The sequence below is a fragment of the Polyergus mexicanus genome, unplaced genomic scaffold (assembly GCF_030449975.1).
Source record: "Polyergus mexicanus isolate NDT 795.1 unplaced genomic scaffold, iyPolMexi1.0 SCAF_4, whole genome shotgun sequence".
NCBI classification, from domain to species: Eukaryota; Metazoa; Arthropoda; class Insecta; order Hymenoptera; family Formicidae; genus Polyergus; species Polyergus mexicanus.
In genome coordinates this window covers 2,898,054-2,919,768 of record NW_027223324.1, presented here as the reverse complement: position 1 = coordinate 2,919,768, position 21,715 = coordinate 2,898,054, and the positions used below count along the sequence as shown (strand labels likewise).

General features: G+C 38.0%; 1 long non-coding RNA gene across 3 annotated transcripts; it reads right to left on the bottom strand.

Annotated features, from left to right (window-relative positions):
• Positions 1–4,949: 4,949 nt before the first annotated feature.
• LOC138932821 (uncharacterized) lies at positions 4,950–21,432 on the bottom strand. Of its 3 annotated transcripts, none has more exons than XR_011446844.1 (4): positions 21,313–21,432; positions 14,679–14,947; positions 8,352–8,545; positions 4,950–6,069 (listed from the first exon to the last, which is right to left on the bottom strand). It is a non-coding gene; the product is annotated as an uncharacterized lncRNA (long non-coding RNA). The 3 variants fall into 3 exon arrangements; XR_011446845.1 differs by lacking the exon at positions 4,950–6,069 and adding an exon at positions 6,110–6,551; XR_011446843.1 differs by lacking the exon at positions 4,950–6,069 and having other exon boundaries at positions 8,306–8,545.
• Between the last annotated feature and the right edge of the window lie 283 nt (positions 21,433–21,715).

The following is a 21,715-nucleotide window of genomic DNA, read 5'->3' as shown; positions in this document are numbered from 1 at the left end:
TTGAGAGAGCGATATAACCAAACCTTTTTCTTTTTAAAATTTTTATTGAGAAAGCATCTTTTCTAATATACGAATAGCATACATGAATAGTAAGAAATGACTTAATTCTAGAGCCTAGGTAAAAAATATCAATTGTATCACATATAGAGCGCATAATCTATTTTCAATGTTAATTTATTTAAATTTAATTAAATTAATAATACACACTTTTTTCATTTTACAAAAAATTTTATATCAATTACGTATGTTCTCTAATTGAAGTATCTCAAATAATTAATTTCTTCTATAATGCGATCTCTTTTACGCGGATACTAATTACTTACATGCGTATTCATTTATCTAAATATCTAAAATAATGTTCATTAATGTCACATACGATTTGCAAATTTATGCAACTGAGAAACTCAGGAGAAATGTCAAACGATAACGTCACGTGGATAGACGGAAAAGAGGACTGCTCCGCGTTCTTATAGCACGACACTTTCAATTTAGCGTCTGTTTTTCCAAGGGTTCGACTCCCGCCCTGCGAAAACACTCGACAGGACACGTCGCCACCCCTCCTATTCCTCGCTACCGAGTTGCCGCCTCCGAAACCGTTGAATCGCGCTATCCAGGTTCTCAAAATATCTTCGATCATCCCGACGCACCATTTTTCACCATTTAAATTGATCTAATGCGTACACGCCGCGTGTTATTGAAATCAAGTTCTCTATGAGCTGAGGATAAATTCACGTGACGTTACAAGAAGCAGATTGAACTACTTAACATGCTTAATTCTCCGTCTTTATTCAAATAGAAAAGAGAAAAAGACACATACAGACATATGGAAATTCACAATTTAAAATACTTTATCATAAGTTCAATAAGTTACAATTCGTCATTACAATCCGCGAAAAAATATATACATTATACGACGTTTTTTCGTTCACGCGATCCCTAGTGTATTTTCTCGAGCCGCGCGCTGTCAAATTAATCATTGCCCCTACCAGACAATCAGGCGGTTAATTTTCATTTAAATGGAACGACAAGCGAGCGCTGTAGACGGTCTAGCTATCCAGATCCGCGAGCTCTTTCTCTCGCCTCGGGCTAACTGCCGCAAAACCAAGATGCAAAACGCTCTCTGGAAGTTTAATTTTCTTTTGCTTGCGTTCTATCGAGGTTCCTCGCTCTCCGCATCACCGAAACGATGTTTCTATACTGCAATCTATAATCTTTCCAATGAGTAAAAAATCGCTGTCTCTTTCTCCCTCATAATATGTACTCAAAATATAATTGCAATGTATACTATAATATGCGATTATATTCTATATTTTATTCGCGCTACATTTTACTAAAAATTTCTTCATTCTCTCGATATTCTGCGCTAACGAGATACGTGACTTTGATAAAAACCAAGAGAATAATCCGTTAATATCCATAAAAATACAAATATTTCAGATCGACTCCGTTCATCTTTTCTTAATTCATTTTTTATATAAACGTAAAATGATTATAAAAATAAAATAAATCACACAAATTCTTCTTCAAATAAAATTATATAATAAATGTCCTATTAGGAAATATTTAGAGAATAAAATATTTGGTCGAAAATAGTATTTTATAGAAATAGTGTTATGTAATGTACGAAAAAATAAAGTGTAGAATTTAGATCACCGTTTCTACTGATTGACAAATTTATCAATTAATCGATCGAAAATTCGCAGATTTATAAATTCACAGATCTGTGAATATTCAATCCATCATTTTACTCAATCATCGCAACTGTCGTGTGTGCGTAACGTAATCAAGGAGCACAAGATGTGTCTGCAATATTCGCAAAGTCCGGATTTATCTAGTCAAAGTTAAACTCAATAAGATCGCTTCATGAGCGAAGTTTGTTCGTAATCGGGATCAGCGCCGATTCGACGTAGGGCGTACACGGACGATTTGCATATTTGTTATCGCCCCGGGACGAAATCGATTCAACGGGCGGAACTAAAATTAATTATTGAAATAATTATCGGCTTCCAACACTATCGCATCATTACACCATCAAAGCTAGATTGACATTCGAAATATCATTAAATAAATTTATTAAATATAATCTCTCACGTTACGCACTATTTTTCTATAACTTTAGCTCTAAACTTTTTCTAAAAAAAAAAAAAATAATAATAATTATATAAGATGTATATATAACGTTAAATACAATTCATTAAATTTTAAAATTCGAAGATTTATAAAGGAATGATCTTAATCTCTCAAATATAAAATAATTAAATGTCAAAATAAAAGAAAAAAAAACGAAATAATAGTCAAATATCAATTAAAAACATATAATTTACGAAAAGGATCCATTATAGGCGCTTTCTTTATTCTTTATTTAATCATTTCGTAAATGCCATTTGTGTCATTTAACTTAAAGTATTCCAAGATTTTTAAAGAATGATGTTTTATATTTTGACTCGTACTGCCGCTGCAAATATTTTCCTTGAAGTGCACCGCAGATGTGTTTGGAAAATTTCGAAACTTTTCAAAATAAACGATGCTTCTTGACCTATCCCATATGATCGGATTCTGGGTGATACGAACATCCGTAAGCCTCTAAACTATCTCTTCTTTCTCATCCAGAAACAATAAACTTCTTATTTCGGTATGACGTCGTCGTCATATCAGCCATCCCAATTGGTTGCAATTCCCGCGAAAGAAAGTACATTATGACGCGTACGAGACGATATAAATAGCATTGAGTAACGTTATCGGTATTTTGCGCAAATAATTCGCGTCTGCGAATTGTACGGTGCTTTATTGTCTTGCATATTTTGTTTTGCCGCAACCGCAAATTTTGTTGCTCGAAAGCTCTTTTCTCTTAAAAGTTTCCTACAGCTCTTATTCGCGTAATTATTTTTATGATTTTTTTCTGCATATTTCTATAAAAACGTGAATTTTGGATAAAGACATCTGGTTTTGATTTTAATTTTTATAATTTAATAGTATCAGTCCTTTTTTTATTATTGTTACATTTATGTCTGCGAATGTGCAATATATGTATATAATAAATTAATGAAATTCTTCACTTTTCTCATAAAATAATCCTTCAATATTCTAATACCTGCTGTAGAAATATCTTTTACTATATAAAAAATCGTCGTCTTTCGTAAAATTTCTGAATACTTTCGAACTAATATTGAAATAAAATTTATAAATTTGCTGTGTAATAGATTATATATCGTCTTCTTTCGGGGACACACTTATCTTCGTTCCCGCGATTCCCTCTGAAGAAGCGCATCGCGCGATCCGATTAACTCGAGAAAAACACTCGTATGTTCGGATTCCGTATGTTTCTCGTCTCGATCAACGATGGCGATGTTTACATAGCGCGGTGAAATTTAATTCCCGGGACCTTCGAACCTACACGAACCCGAATGTAAGCCAATACTCGTGCTCGCTCTGGCGATATCCGACGGTGGAAAATGGCGCCGTCGTGGAACAAGGGACGCAGGGAAGATGCTCCGAAACGCGCAACCGTTTCCGCTTTAATTTCCAGAAAGAACCGATCCGCGTCGGAAATCCATTCGACGGATTAGCATGTCCAAAGGGAACAGACGGTATTAGCCTCTATGATCGTTACAATTCGTTGCGTCGTCTCGGGCAAGCAATTTTCTAAACGATGTTTTCTGTGCTCTTCAATTCCATTATCCATTGTTCTTTAATATTCACACATTATCGACTTTATCAAAATTCGTATTAAAAATAAATGTATGCTTCATAAACCGTATAAGTATTGACACACGCGCGATTATTAAATGGTATGGTCGAATTTTGTAAACGAAACGGCCGCAGTTTACTAGCCGCGTTTTTCGCGCGTTTCGCGATTCCGCCGGTCTCCCGCGAGCTATCGCTTGTTTATTCGCGCCGCATCGCTAAATTTCTGCACCCTGTCCCGCGATGCAATTCGTTGATTTACGCTTTGCGAATTTCCGCACGCTCCGCGATGCGATCGCGCATAACGATAACAAACATCGGCGTTGCAGGATCTGCTGTTTCTCAAATCCGTTCTAAAAGAAAAGTTAATCCGTGATCAACGCAATCGATTCTTCGCCGAAAATATTGTCCGCGATTTTGTTTTTCGTCTCGCAATGCGACGAACGAAGGAGGATTATTCTCGAAACTTGATCTCGTTTCGTAATTACGTTTTCGTAACTTTTTCATTTATAATTAGCCTGTAATCCATAATTGAATTAATAATTGTAAAGATAGAATTTTCCCACGGCGCATTCGTGATTGCAGATCGGGAAGAATTCTATCGCGCCAATGGATTTCTCTATCGTGGCTTGAAAAATCGAGAATTTCGCCGTTAAAAAGCGGGGAAACCTGCGCGACTGTCGATAGGATTGAATCGCGCCCTGACGACGACGAGGGAAGCGAGCCGTGAAGAGAGCGGAACCGAGAGAGGCGGAATTCGAGCGAACAATGCATACCGGGTGGCAATTTCACGCGACAAGTCCCGCCATCAGCATATCAATGGGCCCGGCCCGAGCGGGATTATCTGGATGTGCCACCGCGCAGTGATATCCTGCGGTTGGCTCCGACAGATAGGGTTGCGCAGTTTCGCCTCTCTCGCATACGTATAATACGGTAAATCAATCCGCGGCGCGCATCCAAAGAACGACCGTACGCACACGTGCGGGATTAAATAGACACATTATGGAGCTCGATGAAGAGACGCCAATGGTCTATTATTTCCTCGCGGGGTTATCGATTCCACAGTTGTCATCATGCCGACGATATTGATCTAGCTGGTATTACGTTTCGCGACAAGTATCGTATATTTGCGACATTTGCACAGGTAATTGGTTAAACCAATATAGCATATCATTGATCCGTTTTCTTACTTTTTCTCTAATCTATTCGTTTTTCTGTTTCAGATTGATCTTGTAATAAATAGATTTAGCAGATTTCATCTCGCACACGTGAAAATGACACAAAATCAGGTTCAAAAAATCAGGAAGAATATTGTACATTGAAAATGGTAATATAAATAGTATTATTGGACTGTCTTACATTCTTAAAGTTACGTCGCGTGCCTATTCTACAATAGACGAAACGTCACTAATATTTTGATTCGAGCTTAGTTACATTATAACGCGATCGACTCGTTCAGGACGTAAACAAACGGAGACGCACGATCCAACCCCCTCTTCGCTCGACGAGCGACCACAAGTCGTTTATTTTTCTTGAAAACGTATCAGCCGCATTTCCTTCCTCATTGTCTGGCTTAAAGAAATAAATCTACCGGCGCGGTGCGTCGGCTCAAATCTCATTTCCTCTGTAGCGCGCTTTGCTACAACTTCCGATTGCCATCAATGTGTCCTAGCTTGCACAAATTAATCGGCTTGACTTTGTAGAAAAAAAACTAAGAATACAAATTATTCATTCTCTTAGTCCGTCACAAGATTTGTAATTGTTGCAGGCCCTTTACGAAGGAAAATTTATTTAAATCTTTATACGCGCGTGTTTTATTATACGCGCAAAATGATATATTTCTAACATTAGAATGAATTTACGCGTGATGTGAAACTGTAGCTTGCGAAAAGGTAATTCATCAGAAAGGGCACAGAATGTACTCGTTCCAAATGCGCGTTTATGCAGAGATACTGGCACAGATGAGCTGCACGTAACGCGCTCCGGACTTCCGTTATGCTTGACAGCGCGGGGTCGAAAAGTGGTAGGCAGGGTCGGCGGTGGAGCAGCGAAGATAATAGTCATAGAGAGTAGTAAACGGCGGAGAGAAGCGCCGGTTCTCTTTCTCCTCTCTCTCTCTCTCTCTCTCTCTCTCTCTCGTGGGCGGCGTAACGCGGCTAATTCCGACTGTTTGGTTAGCAAGCATTTAAGGTTTGTCTTGGCTGTTGCTTCGTGTCTTTTAGACAGCCGATCTGTGTTCCGACCAAATGAAACGGAAGCTAAACGGCGTTGTGACGAGGTGACGAGCTGACGAGGTGGCTCGGTCGCGTGCATCCGCATCCGCGCGATTAGCGTGCCACGCACGACGAAAGATCTCTGACCGATACGACGATGCGATGTGTGAAACTGCCGAAGTGTGAGATCTCTTCGATTACAAAATATTATTTAGCAGGATGACGATTTTAAAGGAGAAGGGAAAGAGGAGTATCTAAAATACTAGCTGTTCTCATTTTTGTCTAACGCTATTGACCGAACTGTCGGATCGGTGCAGGAGATTTGTCGTTTGTCGATCAAGTTTCTATTTGATGGAGCTTCACATGAAAATATTTATTCTCATAAACATTCTCCTATGTATTGTATATTATTTTAGAAACGATCGCACGAACGATTAATATTAAAAATCTGCGCTGATCTATTTTTTTTAAACAGTCAGAATTTAAATAGTAAATAAATAGTGTAAAATACATCTCGTACAATGAATTCATCCGCGTTCTGGACGATGGTGCGAAAAACGTAGTGGTGCGTGGGCGTAAACAAGTAAAAGTTAACAAAACAATCCATACGTTGCCATTCGCGCCACGTGTTAAAATGTCGAGAGCAGCTTGAGCCTGCAAAATGACCATTCGCGTATTATTGTAGTTATTGCAGCTAAACGCGCGTAAAAAATTGTTTGTATCGCAAATTAGGTAGGAAATGATAGTACGATATATTCTGCCGAAATATATATACGCGTTCGAATCGTCCATCCGATTCGATGGCGCGTAATTTTGCTATTTATCATCAACACGCGTTTGTATTTTTAATTCTTGCCATTTTTGCCCATTGGCACGTTTTTCTTCGTGCGATTGTCGCTAAAGATTTTTTTTACAATTGAATTTTACAATTGAAATTTTCCTCTTAATTCATGTGCATTTATTTCGTAGAATAATACAGTTCGCGAGAATATCAATTTTCCTTGAAAGAGATTTTTTCAAGTGTAATATATTAAAAGAGCAAAATATTCAAGAGATTTTAAGATGCCAATTGTCTCGGAATTGAATCGGAGAAAACATTGAAAGTCCAAATATTTCGAGAACAAATCCGGAGGAGATTCAGAGTTCTCATAATTTAAATCTAAAAATCGCGAGATTTTGCTGTTTCGCGGCAATGAAAACACAATCGCCCATTAACCGATAAAACTCGCGCGATAACTCGGATAACTCGTGGATGAATGTGAACGACGTCGCGCCGTCGGAGACGAGTCGAGACGTCGCGACGTTCCGTGTACGCGCAGCGACGCAGGCATTTACGGGGTGCGGCGCGACGGCGGTCGCCAGGACCAGGAAAAGCCGGAGGGAGGAACGTGCTCTTGTGCCGGCGGTGTTTGTTCAGCCGCAACTTCTCTAAATCTTTTGTACGGAGCGCGCGGCAGCAAACTCGCGTGCACACGCGGTTACACGCGTTCCCGAATAGTAGCTACCTCGGATGATCTCTCAGATACGTATGGTATTCTGATCAACGTCATAATAATGGAAACATTTCAGGGGTATACTTTATACGCATTCTTTTCTTGCATAAAGCGAAAATGGTAATGATAATTATTAATTACGCTGTGTACGAAAAGTCGTATATTTTAGTCTTTATTTTTTCGAAAAGATTCATTTATATTTTGTAAAGATAATGTTGTTTAAATTAAAGAATACATAATATATTGTGTGTAAAAAATTGAAAAAACGAGAGGTATAGAAATTAGGATTGTCGTTACTGCATATCATATAAAATGGACTATCGATCACGCGAAAATTATTTCGACGAAAGAAGGGATTAATCGGAAATCTAATTCGACGGTTACGATATTCGGTAGTAATTCGATGCAGAAATAAGCCTTCAATCTGCGGAGGTACGCCGCGGATAATGGCGTCGAGCTGAAAATGCGACGTGCGGAAACGATGCCTGTTGTTTTACGGGAAGAGGAGAGGAAGGGGGTAACGCGGAGAGCGGCGTGGACGAACGTTCGCGTTAAACCGATTTGCACATCGGATGCACTCCCGATTCCTCGAACAGCGGACGATTTCACAGGCTGGATCCCATTTGTTCATTCTTTCGCTACATGTAGCGATATTATTTCTCCTATTTAGTTTATCGTCCTCTTTCGAAAGTATATTTACGATTAATCTACGAGACCATGTTACGATCTTTAAATATATATAATCAAATAAATATCTAATATCGATATTTACAATTATTCATTTCGAATGAGGACAAAACGCCATCGTATCAATGCTAATAATTTCGTCTTGGCAATACATGACAATTATTCAAGATATAAAATTTTGTAAATGCCGAGGCTATATGGATTATTTATCACTATCATTAATCGGCCTCTCAAATTATTCGACGATCAAACTATTTTATTGCCAACGGCATACCGTCTCCAATGCGAACGAAAAGCTGGAAGAAACCCATCTTCCATGGGTTTCACGCCGATGACGAGTTGCAGCTTGCATCCGTCACCTCGCCGACGGAAGACAAGTCCCGTCGGTCGTCGACCAGTAAATCTCATTCACAGTCGTTCGTTACGTGCGTGCATCATGGTGGTCACCGTGTGCGATGAAAAAGAAGTCTGAAACATTCGAAACGTCGGTCGTTCAGCCAGATCTCCAGATCGGATAATGGAGTGAAAAAACTTAGGCTGTTGAATGTATGATGTGACATCGAAATTTCTAAATGCTCGATGTGATGTTTAACGATTAATCCGGAAAAAAAAAAATTACTTTTTTTTTAATGCGGAAGCGTAGTAAAAAAACAATGTAAAATATTTTAATAGAGAAAAAGATCTCAAGTCGAAAAAATTGTTACTCTTCTAATTTTACTTTTAATTGATGTTATTAATCGCATTATGTCAGCGAAAAATTCTTGTAATGTGCAAATAATAAATATATTTTTAGAAATTAACAATATTTATATGTTTCATTTGAATGAATAAAAAGCCGCCTATGAAACGCGATGGGAATAGAGAAATAGAGAGAACAAAAGGCATCGTTCTTGTCGACAATGTAATAACAAGGCACATCGAGAGAGAGAGAGAGAGAGAGAGAGAGAGAGAGAGAGAGAGGGAGAGGGAGAGGGAGAGACGCTGTAACGATTTTAATAAATTTGGCGCTGAGTAAGCTGCAACAACAGGGCGTATGAATTAAGGAGGGCCGAAACAGCGCTTGGATAAACATCTCGAATTAGGCGCCGAATTCTTTTCCATGCGTCCGACGCACGCAGCGATGACTTCTTTACGAGTTCGGCATGCGCGCCGCAATCGCGCGCACGCGGTTATATTAGCCACAAATTTTCGGTAATTGACGAGCTATTTTACAGTCGGGGGATTTCGGCTGGCAGTTTGAGGAATTATGTGGTGTTTTTGCGATATCAGCATTGTAAAACATTTTGTTTTTATCGTTGAAGTAAATTATCTTGTAGCAATACGTTTATATACAATATTGGGAAATATATAAAATCTATACAGAGAGAAAAAAAAAGGAAGAACAGATAGATCATGTTTATCGAGCAATTTTTTTAGTAAAAAGTAAAATTAATATTTTCAAATAGCAATAATTACAATAATAAAAATAATAGTTTTTTACTACTTATTCATTCAAGATGACTGTTATTAACAAGTTCGTAAAAAATATGAATTTTTAGCTGGCTAAATAAAAATATTTAGAGATACGTTTCTTTCTCGGAAATAACCAAAGAGATTATCTCCGTATTAAGGATGGAAGAACGAGGGCGACCACCGTGATCGAAGTTTGTGGAAATACGCGTTATGCGTATCTTCTTACGTGTCTAACCGTAAAAATGTTTCCGAATAGTTCTCGGATTCGAGGTCGCGGAATCGGCGATCATCCAGTCATAATATGAAATCTTCGACAGGAATGCAGTTCTTGTCCCATCACGAATGGGACACAGAAGTCTCGCTCTATCGTCGCATTATGTTCGATTTTACGGCGCGAGGGGGAAGAGGGTTTCCCGATCGTCTCTCAATCGTTTCGGCACAAAGGATCCTTCACCGACACGCACCTGTTTCACGCGTAGGCTCACGGCCGCGCGTAAAAGGAAAGCTCCTTGGATGCGCGCAGCATCGTCAACAAAGATTCATGTCAATAAGAGACGTGCGGTGGATTATCGCGTTTCGAATTGAGCGATTCGCGTTGAAGGCATTATTTCGTTGCACAATTAAACTCGGTAATAAAAAAGATCTGAATCGATCAGAAATTATCCATATTACAGTATATTGACTTTCAATGTATATTGTACTTTCATATATATCTCTGTTTTTTTTTTTTAATTTAATTCTTAAAATTAATATACTTTCTCGATATCGATCTTTTAAGATAAACATCACAATGTAGAAATAATATAGAATAAATTATATATTGTACAATCTCATCACGTTTATATATGTTTCGATCTTTTTTCATAAAGTGCATAAAAAAATACTTTGCATGGATTTTTAGCGTTTCTCGCCGATCTCTTCGCGAAACGATCGGTGTGCGAAAGGCCCGCGTCGCGTTCTTTTTTCACGCGACGTAATTGGGCGGTCTTCTTTTCGGGGGTTGGCAGGTGTACCTTGAGAATATTATCTCTGTCAACCATCCGCGTGTTTATCCGCATACATATTTGACGAACTCGTTCCTTCCTGGGAGCTGGGAGCAAGGATACGCCTCGAGGAGAAGTACCGATCTCGTCGGTTCGAGTGAGACAATATTTAGGCGATTGCGCGTTGTCTAAATGTCCATTGCGTTTGCTACCTGTTCGCTTGCCTGGCTACCTGCCTATATCTACACTTCGCACCGAGGATGTCAACTTTTGTCTCATGAGTTAGGTCAGGGCTATTATTAATCTATTAAAGGTTTCGTAGCGCCATGTTTGATGTCACAAGAATACGTCCTGGCTAGGCCAGACCTTTCTCAATATCCTGCAGGTGTCATCTTAAAGTGTCACTTGACGCAAGAGAGAATGAGAGAATACGTATTTTTAATATTTTCATAATCAGCCACATTTTTCGTTAATATATACCATTTATTTAAAAAGTTTTGACAAAATAAAAAAAGAGATTAATTAAAAATCATTAAGTTGATTAATCTTATCGCTCTTCATATAGATAATTTGACGCTTTATATATTTTTTCTATAGTAAATCTCGCTTATTATGGATGTTATGATAAATCTTATGCGTGTTTTTCTTAGACAATATTAGATTACAAAGAAATAAAATTCTATTCGAGCCCTAAAGGATTAATCGAAGGAGAAAATCAGACGAGAGGGGAAGAGCGGAGAAAGAAGTTAGGAAGTAAGCGAAAGGATATGGTAGTGCGAAAAATAATTTCCTGCCGTTGATACGAGGTGTATCAAGAGCGGGGAGAAAAGTTCGGCCCCTCTCCCTAGGAGATATCAAAATATTATTTGAGGCTTTCCCGCCGGTACCTCCGGATTCTCCTCGTGCTATATAGAAACCGCACAGGATCCAAAGTGGTCAGTTATTGCTTTTAGCCTCGATATACGAGTACCTCACGTATATTTCGCGCGACACACAGTATTTTATAATCTTCGTTGCAGTCATGAGAAAATACGAAACTCATGGATGCTGGATTGTTTTTTTCCGTCATTAGTTAACATCGTCATTGGGTGCTAATATACATATATTGTGCAATTTTTTAAATATCGTTAAAGATTAACTATATCTCATCGATCTTAAATAATGATTTTTAAATGAGGAATTTTTCTTTTTTTAATTTTAAAAATAGTGCTCTCTCTAGCACACAATTGCAATTTTTCTGATTTTTATTTAATGTTAAGATTGAACGCGATTTATGTGTGTGTGTGTGTGTAAAGTATGCAGAAACAGATGTAATGTATTGATGGCGATTAAAAATTTTGAAAGACAGATTTTTGACATACTTTCGAACATTTCCGTAAGCAACGTTTGACATTCTCGACATGAGCTGTCGACTGGACTTTCTGGCGCACATCAACGACAATCAGAATGATAACTCTCTTCTCTATTCGGACCGTTTTCCCTCGTCGCGCGTCTATGGAAAATCCAAAAAGCAATAATTGCGACGAAAGACGGGGAATGTTTTCTTTTGCGGACGGGCGGGCGAAATGCACGAAGAGGGGGATATGCTCTCGGATATCTATATAGGTGGAAAGAGGAGAGAAAACGAGAAGAGAAAAGCGAGAGAGGGTGGAAAGGAAGAAGACAGAGAGAAGGGAATTCGTGCTGGAATAACATTGGGTGACTGTGGTATTGTCAACCCCTGTCGCGCGCGTTGCTCTCTCATGCTCCTCTTATTTCTTTCCCCTATCTTTCTCTCTCTTCCACCCACCCTCTTCACGGCCGCCCACCCTTTCCGTTGCCTTCATCGCCCTTCTGTTCCCTGCCCTTCTGTTTCTCTCTCTCTCTCTCTCTCTCTAAGTTCTACCTATCCTAGCCACGGCTTAGACGCTGGAATATAGGAGAGCAGTCAGAGAATAGACGGGAGTCGGGAGGGATGAAACAACACCCCGTTCCCATCGTTCTACCCCTCCCGACTCTATTTCTCCCTTTTCCTCTCGCATACTCTTTCACCGTCTCTCTCTTTCTCCCTTTCGCTCTCTCTCTCTCTCTCTCTCTCTCTCTCTCTCTTTCTCTTCCTCCTTCTCCTTTATCCGTTCCCTAAACGCGGCTAATAAAAACAACACTCGACGAGGCGAGGGAATGTACGGGGGTTACGGCGAATTATAAAAATAACACTGCCAACTGATCGAACAATCGTTGGATCTCTCGCGCGCCGTTGATGCTGACGTTGTCGTTGATGCTGACGTTGTCGGCGACGTTTTGTCATTCGGAGCTGTGAAAAGTTCGAAACCACCTCGCACTTTTCTCTTCTCCTTCTTTCGCCCCTCCTCTTTTTTCTTTCGTTCGCCATCCAAATTTCTCTCGGAGCCACGGTTATTCGGATAGAGGCGACAGTTTCTATCTGTATTGTCACACGTACACTTAATTGGAAGCTGTGCGGGCGTCCTTATTTTTCTTTAAATTGCACGACAACTATGTTTTTCTTTTGCGAGTATTCACTTATACTTATACAATATAAACCACGTTCCGGACAGTTCTCCCGATAACCGCTTTCATTTTTGCTCCGCGTGTTACCAAGCTGATCGGAATTAAATTCCTGCCCCATTAACGTATAGAATAATTTAATCTAATTTTTTTCACTTGTTATAGGAATTTATCGCAGACATTTTACGAGTGTTTTAAATTATCATTATATATATATATATCATGATAAAATATAAAGAAAAAGAAAGAAAGAAAATGTTTGCTTTAGAAGATTAATTACTAACCGCAATCTGTTAATAATGATAAAAATTTGAGACTTGTTGAAGGCTGCCAATTATTTAACGTTATACTTTATTGAAATATGGAATTTTTGATTCTTTTTCTTTTTTAAAAATGTCATACACACAATTTACACACATAAAACTAATGTAATAGTTTCTTTAATTTTATTTTCATTCATTATTTATTTTTTCACTCGAATTTATATTTGTCTTGAAATATCGAATTTCTTAGAAAAGTATACAGAGCGGAATCAATGTAATCGAACAGATGAGCGAATCCTCGAACGACATCATAATATTCGCGAAAGGTGACGTGAAATGAAATGACGTGTCGACGCTTATTCCGCAACCGCTCGTAACTGTCCCATTACGGGGTCATCGCGGTATATCTCACCCTGCGTCGCGCCTTTTCTTTCTATTATTTTTCTCGTCTCTATTCTCTCTCTTTTTCTCCCTCTCTATCTTTCTCCTCCCTTCATAACGCGCGCGAGTATGTATGCGAACGCCTGGACCGGCATGGCAAAGCAGTCAAAGAGAGATAAAATCTATAAATATGTGGGAGGCGCACGCGACCCATTCCAGTGTTTGTTCAACCAGGAATAACCTCCGCGTTTCTTCATCGCGCGCGGAACCCCGGAGAAGAGACTCTGGTTTTGTGGCTTGACGCAGGCCTAATCTCGGGGAGGGAGGGGGGGGGGGAATGATGCTTCATTAACTACTATCTCCGAGAAATTCGGACTTTCGACAATTTGATTTACGCAACGTATAACTTTCTCGCGAAAAATCAAGGTGAGTTCACGAATATATTTGTTTAACGCGAATGGAAAATATTGCACCGTACTCTTCTACGACGAATGATATGCGAATATTTGAGAGAAGACTAGCTTCTGATTGCTAAAAATTGGGAAATATAAATGCTGCGATGGGTAATATAAAAATAATATAAATAGGTTGTATTCTTTGTAATATATAAATAGATATATTAATAGATTGAAAAATTATATAACATAAAATGAAGAAGAAATTAGAAAAATAAAAAGCTCGATTATACTGTTTGATATTTCAGGAAATATCTGCAATTTTGTTTTCGTTATAATAATCGAAGAATAGAATTTTAATACGAATCTATCTACAGATTAAGTGGTTTAAAGATTCACATATCCACAAATATTCATAAATTCATTTCTTTATAAATCGGTATAGTCGTGAAATTAGGAATTTGCAGGTCGGAAAATATAATAGAAAATTTTTCAAATTCACATATATAGAACCGTAAATCAAAGACTCTCTTGATTAATAGCATTAATGTGAAACGTAAAATGAAAGGTATCTTCTTTGGAGAAAAACTCGATTACAATTAGATAGTTAAATGTAACTAACGTTTGTCACGGAATTTGCGTTCGTCATTTTGGTATTTTGACTATTTGTCGACGATGGCAGTAAACGTGGTTCACCGGAGAAAGTTAGCCAGACGGTAACCACGAGCGCGTTAGTTAGCAGTAAGCGCATCTCATCAATCTTCCTCGAACGTCACCGCGTGATGTACCGCGGATCCAAAATACTCGCGACACGTGTATCCATTAAAATAGTAGTGGCATCGCGGAAGTATCTGCATCATCCGTTTTGCCGAAAACATATATAGGAGAAACCTTAAAAAAAATGAGACGATCTTAATTCCCTTTATCTTATTCTGTAGTATCTTATTCACTAATGTACTTTTTCACAAATTTAATTTTGATGACTTCTGATATTTAGAAAGACATAGCTGTAGCTTTTACGTTAATATATTATAATCATATTCTTTTCTATTTATATATGTATATATATTAAATAATATTGAAGCAGAAAGAGTAGTGTATAATGCAATTTTGGTAATCTCGTAAAAGTTTTCTGTCATAATAAACACTCAATAATTACAACAATAAAATAATCTGATTTATACGCAGGAAAATAATTAATGAGACAGATATGATAACAAATGAATCGTTTAACATTATACAATCGAAATGATCGAATCCGGCATTTGAAATCAATATATATTTATAAAAATGTCTTAATTTCTTATTATTATCGAAATGTTGCTAATTAAAAATATAGATTTTCTCGATAAAGCTACCAAGGAAAATTTAATCCTTTAGCTCTATTCGACATAACTTACTTTTCCTTATTTATTCACTTTTAAGTAGAAAACTATTAATGCTGAAAGAACATTTGATATTTAATTAAGTCTTTAAATTAGCGATTTAATTATTCAAAAAAAATTTATATCTTTCAAAATATTTTGCTTAGAGTTTTGGATAAGACATTGATATAAAAGAGTTGATATGTAAAGAACGATATATATATATATATATATATATTGAACTGTGTGCGCGGTAAATGTGACGGAAATGACGCGTGCGTCTCTCGTTCCTCGCGCGAATCCTCCAGAAATAAGAGACGTGTCCCGAGGAAGCTCCCAGTTTGACGGGACGAATACACCGGATACGGGGCGCGAAAAGGGGTTTGACAGGCCGCGGCAAGATCCGCCATTCTCGACACCTGGCAACAGCCAATCGTAGGATAAAGCGGACGGTAGAGCGAGGAGCTTCTGGTCCTCAAATGCCACACCCTTCATTGTGACCACATATCGACCGTGGGGCCGCAGCAGCCGCCGCCGCGGCTACGGCGTCGGTGCTAACAATAAGTACTCGCGCACTTGTGACGCGCATGTGTGACGCGCGCACAGACGGTACGGTACATTCGCGGTACCTCGCCCCGCGGAATCGAATTAAGCAAAGGGAAGGTATTCTGCAGCACGGGGGGTTGGTGGGGAAATTTATTTTCCTATTTTTCGCGCCGTGTTTTTATGTGCCTCTCGGTGATCCGATAGAGAGCCGATCGTCGCTCATAGAAAAGCCTCATCGCACGCGCAATTGTTGCAAATGTAAAGCGGGGAGCACACACTTTTACATAAGCGTATAATCACAAGCATAAGAAAATTGATCGATCCATTTTCTTACGCATAACGAAATTGACCAATCAATTTCCTTATGCTTATGATTATGCGCTTATGCAAAAGTGTGTGCTCCCCGCTTAACGTTTCGCTTCCTCAATTGATTACACGATTCGGTTACAATTATTTGATCTATATATATCGTTAAATATATTATTATGAATCTCTACTTAATATTCAAATTAAAAACTTAATTATTCTGTTAGGTTTCCATTTTTCTTTTTCCTTTTTTATATACCATATATTGCTAATTAGCGTTCACCATAAGAAGCCAATTAACTTGACAAGACACAACATCACTCTCTCATTCGAATCTCAGAGCACCTTGGGCAAATATCATTTGTAAAGCTGATGTTCGTATTGGAAACAAACTGTTTAGAGAGAGAGAGAGAGTGGTCCAGATATCGAAATCGAAATGTGAATTTGATATCAATTGGGATTCTCACGCGAACGCGAAATCGATACTCTCGCGGTGCAGGCCCGCGCGTTTTCAGAAATGCGCGTACGCGATCTCGAAAATTAGGCGTCGCTCTTCCGGATTGGAAGGAGGCTTCTTTGTGCCTGAAATACACCCCGGGATCCCCGAACGAGTGGCATCTGTAATAACAACGACCGTTCTTACAGTCTCTCTCCCGCCTCGTGTACGCGGCGAAATACGTGGACGTGGTGCGCGGGCTTCAAGAGTTCGATTAGCCGATCTCATCGACGAGTGTGTGTATGTTAACGCAAGCGTTATTGCTGAAATCTAGCTCTCCGCGTTTTCTTGTATAAAGTTTCTAGTATGTCTAATCGAATCTGATGTACAACAATGATTCTACACATCACTCGTATAAATAATAAATAGATTGGAAAAACATTTCGTAGAGAAATACAATATACATATGTACATGTTTATATGATTAATATATTTTTAAATAAAAATGTAATTAATAAATGCAATATATAAATATTAATTACAATATATAATCATAAGTTACAATTAATGAAAAATTATTATTAAGAATTCTTGTACTGGAAGCGACTACAGAAATATCCAGAATTTTAACGTAACTTTTACGTAATCACATTAACTACCGTAACTGCAATTGTCACAATTCATAATTACGTTAAAATGACGACAAAGTACAATATATGTATATAGCCTTTCTGAACCCGTCTATTGACTATACAAATATCTGAAATAATATTTTTCCTGCTCCAGAAAGCGAATATTCTTCCTCTTTTTCTTTTTCCTCGCTCCTGCGTCCGCTGGGGACAAGCGTGAAGAGGAAGCTCGCGGCGAGGACATCATCAGTCGTCGACACCGGTATCCCCAGAGTCTTCGACACGGGGTTGAATCTCGAATTAGTATTAACGTCGCGACTCTTTCGTTCGCTTTTACTAAAGCAAACATTCGCGGCAAAAACCGAGCGTCGATGTCGCGCGACGACAGTTCTCACTTAAATAGTCGCTATGACGCTTCTCTTACGTACATTTTTAATCCTAAATCCTTTTATATATATATATATTTTTTTTATAAATTCCCGATTATAATTACGTCTTCTCTTATATTTTTATAGTTTATAATATTTCCAAGCTTTTATCGCGTATATTCGTCCTTTTAAACTCTCATTAATATTCAAGAATAACGAAAAGGCAAATGAGATCCAAAAATAGGCCAATTATACGAGAGTCGGAAGGGGGATAAGACGGCCCCTTTCCCCTTTTCATCGATATCGATGCTAACGCCGGCGCTAAAACGAGTCTTGTTCGTAGGGACTAATCCACGGGAGATCTTCATCGCGCGAACAACGGCAAACAAACGGAATCGAACAATTTGTTTTCGTACGGCAGTTAAGTAGCCGCCACTATCTGGCGCGCGTGTCTTGTTAGATGAAAGGAACGAGGAGAATCAATGGGAAAGAGGAGAGAATATATAGAAATATAAGTGGTACACGCGAAAACTGGCAAGATATACACACGGGAAGAATGAGATAGAGAAAGGAAGCGAGACGGGGACGGGAACGGGCACTGGGATGACGATGACGACGACGACGACGACGACGACGACGACGATGACGACGACGACGACGGGAGTGGGAGGAGAACAGGGAAAAGCAGCGACAAAGCAGCACGGAGACGAGGCGACAAAATCAATTATTTTGTTAAACAACAAGCCGTGTTATGTTAGGTTTGCCAAAATAACCAAAACAACGCTACCGCGGTTCGTACGCGCGGCGCGCGCGTTTCGTGATACGCCGGTTCATTCATCCGCGCCCAACCATTTCCATTCATCCTTTCGCCACGAGAAATTATCGCGATAATCGGCCGCAAAGCGGTTTTTCCGCTCCCCAGGTAGAACGCGCGCGATCTCCTCTCTATATAGATGTTATTCATTATTATTGTTATACGCATTATATCGTGTATACGCGCGCGCGATATGGATTTATATGCTTTATTGGAATCTTGTCGGAGATCGACGGCGGAACGTAATATCGCAGAGAATTAATTAATTTCCAATTCCGATATCATCTCAGGCTAAAAATGTTTGCCGCGATATATCCGACTTTTTCAATGTGTAGAATCGAATGTGTAGTATCTTGGATGTGAGGGGGAAATATTTCGTTTATATAACGATGTAAAAAAATAGAACCTCAGTATCATAAATTTTTCGAGAAAGTCAATTATCTTTTTCACACAAATATTTTTCCTTTAACAATAAGCTAGATAATTTCAGAGTTAAATGTATATAACGAAATTACTATTTTCTTTAAATTTCTTAGGATGTATAAAAGAAAGATATTCGCGATTCTCAGGATTGGGAAGTAACGCGTTACTTGTAACATCGTTACCGTTACAGTTACTTTCCTTCGGTAACGATCGTTACTTTTTTCTGTTTGTAACGGTAACGATAACGTCGTTACATTTTTACAGTAACGATAACGAATTAGCCGAATTACTTTTATCGTTACTTTTTGGTTCTTTATTATCATGTATCTATTCAATAGATGTATTTTTTGAAAAATATTTTGTGGTCTTCTATCATAGGCTGCATTCTGATAGTCACTGCCGGTACTGAAAATCTATAGTAACGTATATAAATTATAGATTTTACAATACTGACAATGAATATTGGAATACACTCTTAATAATATCAAAATTTCTCTTATCGATATTTAAAAACAATGTTTGATAAAAATTTTCCACAAAATTGGAATTTGTAAATTATAATTTAAATTCCTATAAAGATAAGTGTATTAAAAGTAAAGATATTAACATATAAAAATTAGAATCATTAAATAAGTTTGATATAAAAAACGCTTACTATATATAGAGACTAATTTAGAGTTTTTAATTGTACCTTAGATTATTACATTTAATATTGATTAATAAATAATTTTACAATCTAATAGCTTATTTTAACATTACAAAAAAAAAAACAGAAACATAACGAAAAAGTAACGAATCGTTACTTTCTAAGTAACGGTAACGGTAACGCGTTACTTTTTAAAATCAGTAACGAGTAACGGTAACGAGTTACTTTTTACAAAAAATAACGGTAACGGTAACGCGTTACTTTTATAGAGTAACGTTCCCAACTTTGGCGATTCTATATCATTTCTTTTGCACGTAACTATATTGGCGCGCGCATTTTTCCTATTCGATTAATTAATTGACGCATAATTAACTATAATTATGCAAGATCAAGTAAGATATGCAAGATCGGTGTAAAATGAAGCAAAATATGTTTAGATGCTTGTGAATTTATATATTTTATTATATAATAAAAAGTAACGCGCGCGCACGCACGCACACACACACACACACATATATATGTAGCAATTGTATACATTGTTCAAAATCCTCTCCAAAAGAGTTCTTCAAAAAGCGCTTCTCTTCTGAAGACTGTCTAACAATAAATAGAAGACAATATATTCTGGAAGTGACGTACACAAATCTTGATTATAGAAAGAGGGCGCGAAATTTCGCTGGATGCAAGATACATCGGAATGAGGGGGATGGGGGGAGAGGGAGGGCGAGAGGGGGAGGGAGAGGGAGAGGAAAGTTTCGCGGTATCATGAGCTATGCACTCTTCAAAAAGTATGAACGAACGAGCGAAGAAGCGATCCATTAGGTAGGAAGCCCCGGCTGACACGCCCTGACGCTATCAAAACACGCCTTAAAACTTATATTCCAGCGCTGGCGCGACAGAGTGGTAGTAGGAAAGCCGCGTACGTGAGATAAAATAACAGAGTGTAGTTAACAGGCTTGGGTAAAAATATTCACGCTAGCTTCCATATCTCTCTCTCGCGCTCCCGCCCTCCATCCCGCACCTCCCTCTCAATTTAACCGCGTCTACGTCTCTCTCTCTCTCTCTCTCTCTCTCTCTATCTCTTTCTGTCATCCTTGCTTACTCCTGCGCGTTTTTCAGACTCGTATTCCGAAAATTCACAAACGTCCGTATCATTCGCGCAATGGCATCGATTAATCGATACGTTCGTAAAAAACAGAGCCTGCACTTGTGTGTTTGCGTCCTCACAAAGTAATTTTAATTTACCTTCCCAAACGTGTTGATTATACTTACGAGAAAAATATTTGTATTTATATATACTTTACAATTATCATTAAAATGGATAAAATGTACATATATAAAAGAGAATCTCTCGTGTCCTTCACCTTTCCCTATATATATATATTAATTAAGAATCTCAATTTTGTATACAATAACTGAGATTAAAGGTGTCGCCTCTCCTTTAATTTAATTATCCGAAATAAATCTCAGAAAATTTCTATCATAATACCTAAATCGCTAAAATGACGAAATGAATTAATTACGAAATTTAATAATGTAATATAAAAAAATTGTATAAAAAAGATTCATAATTTATAATCAACAAATCAAAATTGTATGGTTACTTGATTATCAATAGATCGTGTCTCAGATATATAAGAGAAGGAAATAAAAGAAGAAAAGGAGAAACGAGAAAGTTTCGAGGTTAATATATGTCATATGCAGAATAAGGTCATGCGATCACGAACCTGATATCAGTAGATAGAATTTCGACATCTTTTCATACAGATTATACAGTTGACGGCTCTTCTGACGCAGTAAAAATAAAAAAAAAAATAAAAAAAAATTGATATTTCCTACGTTTACACAATCCCCGCACATCTCGTACTCGTTTCGATTATGTACGTAACGTCTTCTTTTAAATTTAACTTGCACTGCCATCTATGGCTATGCAGCCAATAACAATATATCAAGTAAACTCGGTTGACAAGATCTACATTTTTCAATTTTATATAATGGCGAATCTAGCGAGGTTCAATCGGTAATCACGCAAATGGATATTTACCAACAGCAGTATATATTTAACAGCGTACGTGTCTCGTAAGAATATCGATCGAGAGGTTAAGGTGCGCTTTGCATGACATCGGATGA